The 14,413-nt window shown below is 43.4% G+C and overlaps 1 protein-coding gene across 4 annotated transcripts in view; it reads left to right on the top strand.

Annotated features, from left to right (window-relative positions):
- The window catches only part of TLN2 (talin 2), a 164,418-nt gene that overhangs the window by 362 nt on the left and 149,643 nt on the right, over positions 1-14,413 (top strand). For 3 of the 4 annotated variants that reach the window (XM_064157422.1, XM_064157423.1, XM_064157420.1), the window contains exon 1: positions 126-221. The exons of the other annotated variant lie outside the window; for it this stretch is intronic. The gene's annotated coding sequence lies outside the window, so the exon portion shown is untranslated. Of the gene's footprint in view, positions 1-125; positions 222-14,413 lie in introns of those variants that run through there. 4 annotated transcript variants of the gene reach the window in all.

The following is a 14,413-nucleotide window of genomic DNA, read 5'->3' as shown; positions in this document are numbered from 1 at the left end:
GGCCGGGCTGTGCCGGGCGAAGGGCGGTGGAGCGGTCCCGGAATGATGACGCGTTTCCTGCCCTCCCCAGCGGGGGTCTGCGCCTGGAGTCCGCAGCGGCGGCAGCTGCGGGCGGCGGCGAAGCAGGCGGGAGCAGGCAGCAAGCGAGCGGGGGGGAAGGAAGGAAGCGAGCGAGCGGCGGGGCTTAGGCGCTTTGCAATGCTACAGTAACGCCTTTCCCGGTAGGAGCCTGCGAGGACCCCCTTGTCCTGCCCTGCCGTTGCACGTTGCATGGAGTGTCTGGTCCGTGCTAAGCCGCCGAGAGGGGGAAGACTCAGTGCAGAGCTGAGCGGCGGGAGCGCGGAGCCGCTTCGTGCCTGCGGCGACTCAGCTGCCACTGGGTTTCGCTGGCGGGCACAGCGTTGCCCCCAGCCAGGCAGGCGGCAGCTGCCGGTGGCCGTTCCCACGGCGGGAGGCGAGAGCTGCGGTCCGTCCGGCACAGCCTCGCCCGCGCCGGGTACTGCCCGCCCAACAAGTTGCCGGTTCCAGGGAAAACTGCAATTGCCCGGACCGGTGCAGTGCGGGGAGAAGGGTTACCCTGGCTCGGTAGGGGCTCTGTTGCGGGCTGAGCCCCGGCAAGGAAAGAGCGACCTCGGCTCACCTTCTCTTCGTGTGGAGCCGGGCTGGGAGGGAAACCGCGGTCCTTTAGGATTCCGTATAGCGTTAGTATAGGAGGGAGGTGCTACGACGTCCAGCTCCTGGCTCCTACTAGCCTGTCTGGGGGAGCTTCTCCGCGTGGCCGGGTCGGGGGGTGGGTTTGCCCGAGGGACCAAACTGTTGGGCGCTACAGGCGACCGCAATGGGGGGAAAATCTTTTTCGCAATACTTTGCGAATAGACGACCTCCCAAGGACGATCGTTCTGCGCGTGTATATGCGTGTATTTATCTCCATCTGCCTGCGTATATGTCCACCTCTTCACACCCAACCCGTGGGATGGGTTGGAAACAGATCTCGGGCCGATCCCGTAGGGCTACCCCCAAGGGGAGGGATCGGACGCATCCGCCCCTGCGCAGCGGGGACAGGGATGGGTGGGCGGTGAACTGCACTGCTTCGTGGCCTCCCTCTTCCCCAGGCTGGCCTGGCATCCTGAAATCGGCCAGTGGCTCAGGGCTACCTGGCCCTGTGCAGCAGGGCTTCGTGCCCGCCACTGACCGAAGTGTAAAACCTCCCTTGGTATGAGGCGGCGATGTGTGCTTGCAGAGGGTCTGACCACACTCTGGATTGGGGTACCCCTGCGTATCCTGCACCTCTCTCGCTTCCACGTTACCTAGTAGTTGGCTTGAGGTGCAGTCTTCCCTTCGGGTGACTAGCGGGCCCCGAAACAGTGCCACTGCCAGGACACCGCGTGGGAACACCTGCCTGAGAACTGAGGCCTATGATGCCTTTGTGCTCACCTTCTGTAGCGCTTTTGTTCTGACCGGCTACTTCAGTTTATTTAGGTTTTACTTTTTGTGTGTTAAAACGCTGCTGCAGTGTCAAGTTGGAAGGATTGTGGGAATGTTCATTGACTGAAACAACTGTTAGGATTAAACAATTGCACACATCTCTATGAATCTTTTAGAAGTTTATTTGCAAACCTGTATTTTAAAGCTGGTGTTTGAGCTATATTAAGCTAGGTCTGAGTTTGAAAGCGTATTTAAAAACATCAGGAGTTGTGCATGAAGAGAGCCTAACAGCCATGGAAAATTCCCGTATGATTAAATAGCAAACAAGCGTCATATTTCTGAGATTGCTTTTGCTTATGTAAAACATCACTTCTGTATGGCAGTGTGTTGCAAGTATGATTACAAGCTGTCAGTGTTAGTTATAAATATATTAAATACTGTAATATATAAGGAAATCTTTCATATCTGTTTGGGATAATGGTCAGCCTTTCTTCCAACAGTACAGCTGTTAGTGAAGTAAACTCTGAATTAAGTTGGCTGAAATACCCTTTCTGCTTTAATTTCGAAACTTGAGTTTTTCAAGACAGTGCTTTAAGAATGAAGGTTACCATGTAGCTTGATGGAGGTGGGGAAGGGATTTCTTGCCTCTGACAAGTGCATTTCACAAGTCTCGCAAAGCCTCCTTAAACTTACTGGTCACTGCAGAAGTCAAGAGTTAAAAGGGATTTTCATCCAGCTTATTTGTTGGTGGCAGAGTTATTAAGCTTAAGTAAAATAAGACTAGTTCTTTCTGATGACCAGTCTCACTGGTTTAATTGTGACAAACTTGGGAAATTTTCAAGTTCTGAATCTCAGTATTAATTTTTATCAAGATGACAGCAATTTTATATAGGATATTCATTCATTTAACCATTCAAATTAGAGTTTTTTGCCCTGAATAGTTGTCCTGTGTGTTCTTAGAGTAACATCTGTTGCACGATATCATGTGATGGAATGTAGTGCAGCCTAATTTAAGTTGATTTGAAATGTTGTGTTGCACTGCAGTTGTGCCTCAGTGGGCAAGAGGTTTTTTGCAGTATGTGTGGTGGATAGATCAGCTAGGAATAGATGATGTTGAGAAAGATGAACTCTTGTTTGAACTGCAGAGGATTAAGTAATTTTGTTCTAGACTTAATTTGTTGTACAGTTTTACTGAGACTTCTTTCATCATTTGCCAGATAATCTAATTACTGAATTCTGCTTACATTAGGAAATGCATCTAGAGTTATATTTATAACTGTTTGGTATGAAATGCCACTACAATAGATCCAAGTATTTTATTTTGAAAGGGGAGGAATGGTAGGCTTGAACTGCATAATCTTCATGATAAATTATTTTGCTGTGCAATCCTTCTCTTACTTGGTATTGTTTCTGCAAAGCTTTGACTCAGCACAGCAAGGATGTTCTGAGGCATTAGTGTTTGGATGGTGTCATTTTTATATGCTATATAATAGATATCTATCTGTTACATTTGTGCAAATGCAAGGTCTAGGCAGCTTCCGAAGCTGCCAGTACTAAGACATCACAGTAAAAGAGTAGTAGAGACGTCCACCTTCATTCCTTCTTGTGATATTGTAGTGTCAGAGAGCTGTTGGAATACCAGTTTGTATGTTTACAGAATGTGAGCAATACCATTTGCTGAAGCATCATTCCAAGCCAAAATTTTAGTACTGAAGTACTGAAAACACTGGCTGAAGTAATTCTCATCTTCTAGTCCTGTCTGAACCTCTGAGACTTCGGTAGATTGCTGAATGTGCAGGCATCCTGGGTTTGGAGGGCTTTTTGTGCTAAGATGCTGTCTTTGCATCAGGCCATAATTAGGAAAAATGGGCATGTGTTTACAGACCACCGTATCCCGTTTTCAGAAATTCTTTGCTCTTGAATCTTTCAAAGATTTGGCAAGTCTGCTTATGCATGTTTCTGCAGACAATAGAATGCTGATGCAAACTGAGACAGCAAGCAAAATGGTTGAGTATTGTTGCAAATGAGGAGAGGCTGTCTTAATAGGCAGCATTTTGCATATTGGGTTTCATTTGTTTACTGTCAGATTTTGGTGTGTCAGTTGGGACAAATGTTGGTGGTATACATTTGGAAATTGTAGTTTCAGGTAATTTTGCCTGTTGGCATCTGAAGGGGAATGCATAAATTTTGCTTCTGGAGTTGTGCTTTTGACCACACGTGGTTAAATGAGTATAAATTGGATTGAACTGAGGAACTTGGCAGGGCAGGAGAGATGCAAATGATAAAGCAGAATGTTTTTCAGAATAGCCTGGCTCCCAAGTTCCAAAGGCTATATTAAGAGAATAATCTAAGCTTTTGCAACTTGGTGGATGAGATGGTTGTGATTATGGATATAGTGCTGTGTCTTACCTGCTTTTATGCTTAATTTTTAATGTTGTGATTAAACAATCTATCTGTTTTACCAGAAGTATGTCAGGTTGTCTTGAAGGTAGTGCAAGCTACTCTTGGTGCACAAGTACTGCTTGACAGGATGCTGAAATCCTGGGTCTGATCAACAGTTGGAGAATTGTGGCCTTCTGGGTGCAGTAAAGCTGTGCCTTTGGTGTAGCTGGGAATAAGAAGGGTGGCGAGGAGCCTGTGGTTAGTTTTCATGTCAGACTTGTAACTGTAAATGTTGAATTTTCTAGGTTTTTGTCTCTGCTTATGCTGCTGAAAATCTATTTCACAGTAGTGTGAGAGAACCATTTCCCTGGGTGTGTTGTATGCACACGTGCTTATCTTGGAATTGAGTTTGAATTAGCCTGTGTACTTGAAGCTATAGTGATAACATTTTGATATTTTCCACTTCAATTTGCAAGCTGGGATTTCATCCCTAGCTAGAGATCCACCCACCCAGCTCTCAAAGCTGCAGTGCCTGTTTACCCAATCATCTTCATGAAGTTGGAAAAGGCACTGCTTGACTACACAAGGTGAGGGTGACCATACAACAGTAAGTCTTGTCTTCAAATACCTTTACAGTGCTACAGTGCTGAATTCATGTAGTCCTTTTGCTTGGCAGCAACCACTTGAATTTCTGCCAAGATGGGTCAGGCTGGCACTTGAATCTGCCTTCCTTGCATTCCCAGTAGGTAGCTCATCTTTCTGTGTTTGGGCAGCAGGGAGAAAGTGTGAGCTGAAGTGAATTATAAATGAACCTTCTGCCTTTCTGTGTACCAGCTTTTGTAGGGTTGAGATTTCTCATTTCCATGAAAATGTGACATGTAACCCAGGAATAAGCAGGAGGCTCTCCATCTTCTAAATCAGAGCAAATAACAATTGAGGTGATAGAAAATCGGTGGTGCTACATGGGCTGTTTAGTTTTTTGAATTGAATAACACTTCACATTTGTCAGCTCTGGTAGAGAGATTGATTTCTGCAGTATATCAAAGTGTTTAGTTTTTGCTGAAGTTGTTGGCATAGTGGTGCAAGAACCTCTTAAACAATAGATTGACTTCCTAAGCTTAGAAAGGCCTTCAGAGTTGCGTGATGCTTTTCATATTACATATTCTTGTTAATTTTCCTATGATGATCTCTCTTACCTTTCTTGGGTGTTTATATCTGTCCTGTGGTAAATAACTCTTTATTTCAGCTACCTTAAGCCCAGTTTAAACCACAGTGGTGGTATGTGCTAATGGGAAAGTTGTGATTTTTATAGAAAGTGAGATTTAATGATTAGGTAAGCATAAAGCAGTCTCAAAAACTTACTGATAGTAAACATCAGGCTTGAGTCTATACAAGTGGAGGCATTAATTATCCCTAAAGGCATTTATGGCAAAGCACCTTTTACCTTTGTTTGATTTATATGTGCCAAACGCTTTTCTAGCCAGAAACAGCAAGGTGACGCTTAGCAGAGAGCATGGAAGCAGCAAAGGCAGATTATGAATGTCATACAGAAATTATAATCACTTGTTGAATAGAAGACCTATGGTAATTTATTTGAGCAGATGGTAGGAGGAACATGGTGGTTGTGTAGGACTGGGTCACATGATGCTTAGATACCATAAAAATGTTGAAATATTAAGACAGAGGCAAAATTCATCAGTGGGGCTACAAATGAGTATAGAAATAAATGACATCAGGAAATAGAATTTGAGTATTATAGTTCCGTGTACCCTGCAGACTTTGTAATTTTCCTATTTATGTCCAAAAGATTTTCACATTTTTTTTGGCAGATGTATAAGGAAACGTCTCCTTGCCAACAGGAGATACCTGAAACCATCTGGGGAAAGAATCAAGTGGGAGCCACTACTGTACAGCAGGCATGCAGGGTCAAGCAGAAGGAACCAGTGGGCCAGCTCCTGGGTCAGGGTATCACTGAAGGCACACTTACAGGGCAAAGGAGATAAATGTCCAGCTTCAGTTTAAAAAAGAAAAAGCTGTGGGAAATGAGCTGACTCTGTTGTGTTCTTTAAAGTACTCTTTGGAAACAAGATGTGCAAAAGGTGAGTATGTATAGATCCCAAGACAGAACCCAAGGTCTTGTGTGTACCAAGCCTAAAAAATACTTGGTTTTTAATTTATAAAACTTCAATGACTGTGTTTGTAGGAATAAGGCCCAGATCAGCCTGACTGTTGCTGGACTGCCTGTGATACTAACCAAACAAACAAGTAGCCAAGGAGAAGTGTAACTGAATGTACAGAATATGGAAACCTGTGAAGAAAGGGTAGTTAACTAGACTTTGATTGGCGAGACTGGACAGACCAGACTCTGGATTAAATAAGCGGCAAACCCAGATGCAGAGAGAAAGGGGGTTGTTATGGATCTAACAAGCCTTCTCTGAGGCCTTTATATGTGGAGGACAAGGATTTGTAAGGGTTCTGTTCAGGCTGGTTCACAGACGCGTTATGGGTGAGTGATGTTTTGTCTTCTCTCTGTCCTTAAAGAACAGAGAAAGCAAAGGCCAGGCTAAGCAAAAGGACCTTTTCCTAGGATCAGGAAGATAGTCTGTTAGTGGTGTACCTGTATCCATAGCTGCAGGGAGAATTGAGGACTGAATACACTTCAGTCTTTCTCCTCTCATTTTTGTACACTGCCTGTTGTTTTGTCTGAAATGGATCCCTCATTCCAGATGCTTAGCCACTTCTGTGTGGCTGTTGCTGAAAGTGATCCAATTTTGAAAAATCCCATTGTAGCAATCACAGCAAACCATTCACCATCAACAAAGAGCCTTGTAATATTGTGGAAAAGAATTGTTTGAAGCTTGATGATAATGAGAAAAAGGAAAGTTATGTTTGGTAGGTGACCGTCTAGTAGCACAGTACAATTAGAAAACCCAACTATCAGGCTCAGAGGGGAGTGAGCAAGATTGCAGCCGTAGTGATCCCTAAACCATTTTTGTGTTTCCCTGGTTAGTATTCCTTGTCTTCACTTGTATCATGTTCTTGTACTTGAAAATATGGCATTTAATGTGACCCACATGTATTATGACAGTGTGCAAATGTTTGTAAGCATGCTTTTGTAAGTTGTGGCCATAGGTCACAGTTAAACTTTTAAAAACAAGCATTCCAAAATGATTGGAATTTTGCGTAGTTTTTTTCTTTCTGGGACTTCTAAGAAGTGGCATCAATTCTTATTTAGTTTGTTCAGCGGCCAGCACGACATAGCTGTCTTCCTGCCTCAGGCTACAGTGTCTACTCTTTAAGATAATTTTCAAGTACCTGCTGAACATGAGCTATCAGGCACCATTACTGCCTTGGTACTCACCCAATAAGTGTATCTCTTCCTCTACAGCTCAGCTTTCTGTGGCTGATACAGTGAATTGTAAGGAATGAAGGACAGCTTTAGCCTCTGAAGAAAATGTGAAAGCAAGGTGGGTTTGCAGATAACATTCCACTGAGTAAAAAGGGAGAATAAAGCAGGGAGTTCCTTTCTGAAGGTTGTTTGCAAGGCATTTGTTAAAACTGAAGGAAAAAATGTAGAATGAAACCAGAAAAGGACCAAAAAAAATGGCAAGCATCTTTTTGAAAACCAGTTACAACTTTGTAAAGACTGAAGTTTTACAGTGGTGAGTTATTGACTGATTGCCTCTTCTTCTGACCTATAGCTTGCACCATGAACATTGAAAGATTCTTGCTTAAGGTGTACCTTTCATTTTTTAAGTCCAAACTGCACTACCTGTGGAATAGTCTTTGTACTACCAAGATCAGATGCAGAAAGCAGGTATTTCTTCTTAGGGACAGACTTTCAAGAATGGGTGTGGGTGTTCAGTACCAATTATTTCCTGATATATTTTATCAATTTTATTTTTTTGTCTTCATAAGTTCTTTGGGAAGCAATCTCAAATTGACCTTTGTTTTTATTTGGGACATTTTTTTTTTTTATTCTACAAGACCTAACTTAACGTGGGACAAGTGCTGAGGAATTATGCAAGTTTATCTTTTTGGGGTCTCTTGCATTTCAAGTCAGTTGTTTTCTTTCTTCCTGGTCAGTCTATAGATGTTTGAAATACTTGTGCTTGAAAATTTGCTACTTGAAATTTAAGCAATTCATACTTAAGATATCTACAAGTAGCTTAGAATTAGAAAAGCTTTTTTTCTGACAATATTCAAGGGATATTCAACTAAGCAATATGAAAATCCTTCTTTATAAGTAATAAGCTAATGAAAGCCTAGCATTTGTATAATGAAGCTTGCCTAAAGAGTATGACTGTCTTGTAAGTATCTACTGGAATGCAGTCTTTTGACAGTGTTGGATTTTAGTCTTCTTTTATCAGTGCGAGTGACCAACTTTGATGGAACCGCTGCATATGTGATAGAGGACGGAGTCAGCCTTTGCTTCTTTCTGATGTTTGATGTTGTTTGGGGTTATTGAATGTTTGCAGGAAACTAGCTCATTCTCCAGAATGTATTTGATGGTGCCAAACTGAAGTATTTGCAGGAAAAAAAATATCTAAGTCTTGATGAAGACTGGAAACAGGTGAATGTGGGTTGTTGTTAGACATACTCTGCTTGGGTAGTCAGTGTCTTGGGAGCCATGAAATGAAACTCAAGTGGTATGTGTTATCTTGGTGCAAGTCCCAAAATTCAAGGGATTGTAGCAAGGAATCTGTTCAACAAAAAAAAGTTTTAGTATTATGTGGAAAGCAGAAATCCAGACTAATAATTAACTAGAGCAGAACTTTGAAGACTCAAAATGCACATGTCCAGCATCCTATTGTTTCCACTGAAGGATATTTTGCTTATTCAAGAAACAAAATAGAGACCATAGACACCACCAACAAACACTGATTTGAGAGTTAAGTCTGGCGTCAGAGGACACGAATTGCCCCAGATTTCGTCTTAGGTGACTACGTATGCAGAAGTTGCAGAGCTTGTTGCATACTCAAATAATTTGAAAGGCTTTTTTGGCGTAGGGAAGGCAAAACCTTCCCATTTCTGTGAGGGCAGAATACGTGGATCACAGTAGTATCTTTAGAGCACCAATCCAGATTCTCTGTGTGCAGGAGTGTTTTGATAATTATAGGTGTTTTGTCAAAGAAGTCTTCTCTGGTATGCAAAACTTTAAATTATCTGCCCAATACACAGTGGCTGCTCTCCACTCAAGAGGGATAAAGACTGAGTGTGCTTACTGTTTCTAAGCTTTGTTGGTTTAACTTTTTGTTATACTGCAAATGAACTATACAGTGCTGTATCTTGGTAGAAGAATGAATAAACAACTAAAACACTTGAAGCAAGTATTTACTTTAGAAGAGTCTGATTTTTTTTCCCTCCCCTAGAAGAAATAAGCTGATGTGTTTAAATTGTTCTGAGATTCTCTGGAGAAGTCTACAGGGTGTTCTAACTTATAAGTATAATAAACCTTAATTTAAGTTTGTTTTTACTGGTAGATAGTAATTTCTAAATGTCTGCTCTTGGCTTACATAGTGCAAGTCTTGCAATAGTTGTCTCCTGCATCTGAACAAAGGAGCACTGTTTCTTGAGCATATGAGAGAAAAATAATAAACAGACAAAAGGCAGTTCTTGGGTAGTGGAGAAAAGGAACTTCCCAGTAACTCAGATTTGACATTTTTAACTCTGACAAGAAAAATCCCTTTCTTTGCTCCGTGTATGCTCTCCTCATGCAGGCTTAGTTGTCCTACTTCACTGACTGCTGTTTAATGATTCCAAGTGCATATGAACTTATATTTAGTCCTATACAAAACAAAGTATAGACATGAAGGTTTGCACTCTTCTAAATTGACTTGCAGTGTGTGCTGATGTTGGTACCTTCTGACACTGAATTTGGTGGTTGCATTTTCTGAGCTGCTATTTCAAGTTCCTGTCCCACTGAGATACCTATTCAATTGTTTTGACTGCACTTGGTATTTTTAAAGATGTTGTTAATAATTGTCCAAGCTAGAAATGCAAAATAGAGATAGTTACTATTTGAGTCCCTGTGGTGACCATGGGTTCCTGAAAACTAAGGAATATATATTTGGTACTGTAGGGTCTTTGGGTTTATGCTTTCAACTTGGAAATGTGCTTATTCAGGCAATGTGTAAAACTGTACATAACATTTAAAACATAAATCAGTTTTGTAATTCTAGGCGTTCAAGTACAGAAAGGTTTTGCAGTTGTTTTCTGTGGAGGCTTATAGAAATGATACAAATTACACCGGAAGTGTTATATAAATAATAGTTTGCGCTACCACTGAACTGTTGAAAGAGTAACCTTGCTGTATGATTACCACTCCTGAAAGCAACTAAATTACTAATGAGATGGTGAGGTTGGGCTTTCTGTTGCATATACTCAGTCTTCTCATTTACTGAACGCAAGTTTTCAGTTGTACACAAAAGCATGAGTCAAAACCTTTGAAGCACTATGGAAATCTGTGTACATGAGCATAATGTCTGTTAGGGAATGTTTGTGTAAAATCAGCATGTATATGGTATATTTAATCTGTCTAAATGGCACTGTCAACAGTCAGGAGGATGAAGATGGAGACAAAGACAGGTACAGCGCTCTACAAGAGAATGAGGATGATGGCTCTTCCAGCTTAGAGGTGTCACCAAAGTCTAGGCCAAGAGCCCCTGGCATTACAACCTCTGGTATTAAAAAGAAAAGAAGGATAGTAGAGCTTGGTGATTTCCTTCCAAAGGAAACAGAGGACCCTGCATATTGTCCATGCCCATCCCACAGGGAGGTCTGTTGTCTCCCTAGGGCCCAGGTACAGGATATTGCAAGGAGGTTGCCTATGATAATTTGTCTCTCTGATGACTGCCCACTGCTGCTTGTCCTGGCTGGCAGTGATGAAATTGACATAAAGGGTACCACGGTAATTAAAAGCTAATTCCAAGCACTGGGTCAACTGATCAGTGGGGTAGGTGCACAGGTGGTGTTCTGCTCCATCCCCACTGTGGCAGGAATGGACACTGAGAGGTACAAGAACACCAGCATTATCAGTAAGTGGCTCAAGGGCTAGTGCCTAAAGTTAAAGTTTGGGTTCTTTGACCGCAGGGCAGCCTTTACTGCCTCTGGTCTGCTAAACTCAGATGGAGTCCAACTACCAAAAAAGGGCAAAAGCCCTCATTGAGAGGGCTTTAAACTAGGTTTGATGGGGTAGGGGATGGAACCAGGCTCTCCACAAAGGAAGCTGAGGGTGGTAAGCCAGTGTCAGGGGTAAAAGCAGCAGCCCAGCTGAAATGTGTGTACACTAATGCAAGTAGTATGGGCAACAAGCAGGACGAGGTGGAAGCCTTGGTGCAACAGGAAGGCTATGATGTGGTTGCCATCACAGAAGCATGATTGGATGCGTCGCACAACGGGAATGCTACAGTGAATAGATGCAGGCTTTTCAGGAAAGGCAGGAGAGGTAGAAAGGATGCAAGGGTGGCTGTGTATACCAGGGAAGCCCTTGACACCATGGAGCTTGTAACTAATGATGAGTGGGTTGAATGCCTATGGATAAAAATCAGAGGACAGACAAATAAGACTGTCATACTGGTTGGAGTCTGTTACAGGTCCCCCAACCAGAAAGAGGAGGTGGATGTGTTGTTCTATAAACAACTGCAAGATGTTTCAAGGCTCCCAGCCTTTGTTGTGGGTGACTTTAACCTGCCAGGTACCTGCTGGAACTCAACACAGCAGAGAGGTGGCAGTGTAGAAGGTTTTTAGAGAGTATAGAGAATAGCTTCCTGACACAGCTGATGTGCCAGCCTACCAGGGATGAGGCTCTGCTCGACTTGCTGTAATGACTAGGGAAGGGCTGGTGGGAGATGTGGTGGTCGGAGGCTGTCTGGGGTGCAATGACCACGAAATAATAAAGTTTTCAATATAGAATCAAGCTAGGGGGGGCATCAATAAAACATCCACACTGGACTTCGAAAGGGCAGACTTTGCCTTAGTCAAAGAACTAAGTCTAAGGGTACCTTGGGAAAAAGCCCTTAAAAGGAAAAAGGGTTGGACCTACTTCAAGAAAGAAATCAGCTGTGCAAATGTGCCAAAAGCAGAGCTACCTGTGAAGACAACCAGCCTAGATGGGTGAGGGACTTGTGAAGGAATTAAGGGAAAAAATGAAGGCATATCATTTTTGGAAAATGGGGGTGGTAACTCAGGAAAAAATTAAAGATGTTGCTAGGTCACGTAGGAAGAAAATCAGAGAGGCAAAAGCCCACTTAGAACTTAGGCTGGCCACTGCTGTGAATGATAACAAGAAGTGTTTCTATATATGTTCATAGCAAAGAGGGGCAGGGATAACCTCCACTCTTTGTTGGACAAGGAGGGGAATGTAGTGACTAGAGATGAGATAAAAACAGAGGTGCTTGACACCACCTTTGCCTCAATTTTCAATAGCAAGGCAGGTTGTCCTCAGGCTAGCTGGCCTCCCGAGCTGGTCAGGAAGCAGAGCAGTCTCCCTACAATCCAGAAGGAAGTAGTTAGGGACTTTTTGAGCTGCTTGGATCCTCACAAGTCTATAGGACCAGATGGGATCCATCCTAGAGTGATGAGAGAGCTGGCAGATGAGCTGCTGTCCATCATTTATGAACAGTCATGGCTCACTGGAGATGTCCCTGAAGACTGGAAGCTGGCCAGTGTCCTGCCTATCCATAAGAAGGGTCAAAAGGTGGATTCAGGAAATTACAGACCTGTCAGCCTGACCTCAGTACCATGCAAGGTAGTGGAATAGATCATCCTCAGTGCAATCACAGAGCACCTACAGGATGGCCAAGGGGTCAGACCCAGCCAGCATGGATTTAGGAGGGTCAGGTCCTGCTTGACCAATTTGATTTATTTTTTTTTCTGTATGACCAGGTGATCCACCTGGTGGATGAGAGGAAGACTTTGAATGTAGTCTACTTGGACTTCAGCAAAGCCTTTGACACTGTCTGCCATAGCAAACTCCTGGCCAAGCTGGCAGCTGTTGGCTTGGACAAATTCACTCTGATATGGGTGAAGAACTGGCTGGATGGCCAGGCCCAGAGAGTGGAGGTGAAAGGTATCACATCCAGTTGGTGGCCAGTCACTAGTGGTGTGCCCCAGAGATCAGTGCTGGGCCCAGTCTTATTTAATATCTTCACTGATGATCTGGATGAGGGGATTGAGTAAGTTTGCAGACGACACCAAGTTGGGAGCAAGTGGCTCTGCAGAGGGACCTGGACAGGATGGACAGATGGACACAGTTCAACACCGTGAGTTGTAACAAGGCCAAGTGCTGGGTTCTGCACTTGGGCCACAACAACCGTATACAGTGCTACAGGCTGGGGACAGAGTGGCTGGAGAGCAGCCAGGCAGAGAGGGACCTGGGGGTACTCGTTGACAGCCGACTGAACATGAGCCAGCAGTGTGCCAAAGTGGCCAAGAAGGCCAATGGCCTCCTGGCCTGGATCAGGAATAGTGTGGCCAGCAGGACCAGAGAGGTTGTTCTGCCCCTGTACTTGGCACTGGTTAGGCCACACCTTGAGTACTGTGTCCAGTTATGGGCCCCTCAATTTAAGAAAGATGTTGATGTTGAGGTGCTTGAATGTGTCCAGAGAAGGGTACCAAGGCTGGTGAGGGGGCTGGGGTTATTCAGCTTGGAAAAGAGGAGGCTCAGGGGTGACCTCATTGCTGTCTACAACTACATGAAAGGAGGCTGTAGCTAGGTGGGAGTTGGTCTCTTCTCTCAGGCAGCCAGTGACAGAACAAGAGGACACAGTCTCAAGCTGTGCCAGGGCAGGTATAGGCTGAACATGAGGAAGAAATTCTTCACGGAAAGAGTGATTTGCCATTGGAATGGTCTGCTCAGGGAGGTGATGGAGTCATCATCCCTGGAGGTTGTTTCAGAGGAGGTTGGATGAGGCACTTAGTGCCATGATTTAGTTAATTAGAAAGGTTAGGTGATAGGTTGGACTCGATGATCCTGGAGGTCTTTCCCAAACTGGTTGGCCTTGGCAGATGACTGCTTCAGGTATTTCAACCCATGCATGAAAATTAACCCACCCTATTTGTGTTGATAATCAGAAAGAATTATATATTCATTCATCATGAAGAATGTCAATAATCTAAGACAATTTGTGTGACTTCTTAAGGATAAATAAAAAGACTTGGGAGTTATCAATTGTAAGTGGTTTAATGTGATTATTTTAAGTCACAATCGGTATTTGTCTTTATGCTTAAGCTGCCAATGTAATGAAATCTGCAACTGTTTTTGCAGCATTCCATTACCTAGAATGATGATGTCCATCCATACTTTGTATGAATGAGTTACTGGCATGCATTTTTTGTTTTCTGCGCTGTCTACTGGAGAAAACTGGGTCTTATAGTTCAAGGTCAAGTTCTGCTGTCATCTGATACTTCATTCTCTCCATGCATCATGTAGCCAATCTGTGGACTCTGGCAATTTGGGGCATCAGAGCTGGGTAGCCATATGAACAAAATCAATGTGATTATGTATGCTACAATAGAAGTCCTTAATTTCAGCCACAAACAGTGCAATTTAAGCTGAGAGCCTAGGAGGGACCAATTTTTTTTCTTAAATTACATGGATTGGCTG

The sequence above is a fragment of the Pogoniulus pusillus genome, chromosome 17 (genome assembly GCF_015220805.1).
Source record: "Pogoniulus pusillus isolate bPogPus1 chromosome 17, bPogPus1.pri, whole genome shotgun sequence".
Classification (NCBI taxonomy): Eukaryota; Metazoa; Chordata; class Aves; order Piciformes; family Lybiidae; genus Pogoniulus; species Pogoniulus pusillus.
This window is presented reverse-complemented; position numbering and strand designations above follow the sequence as displayed.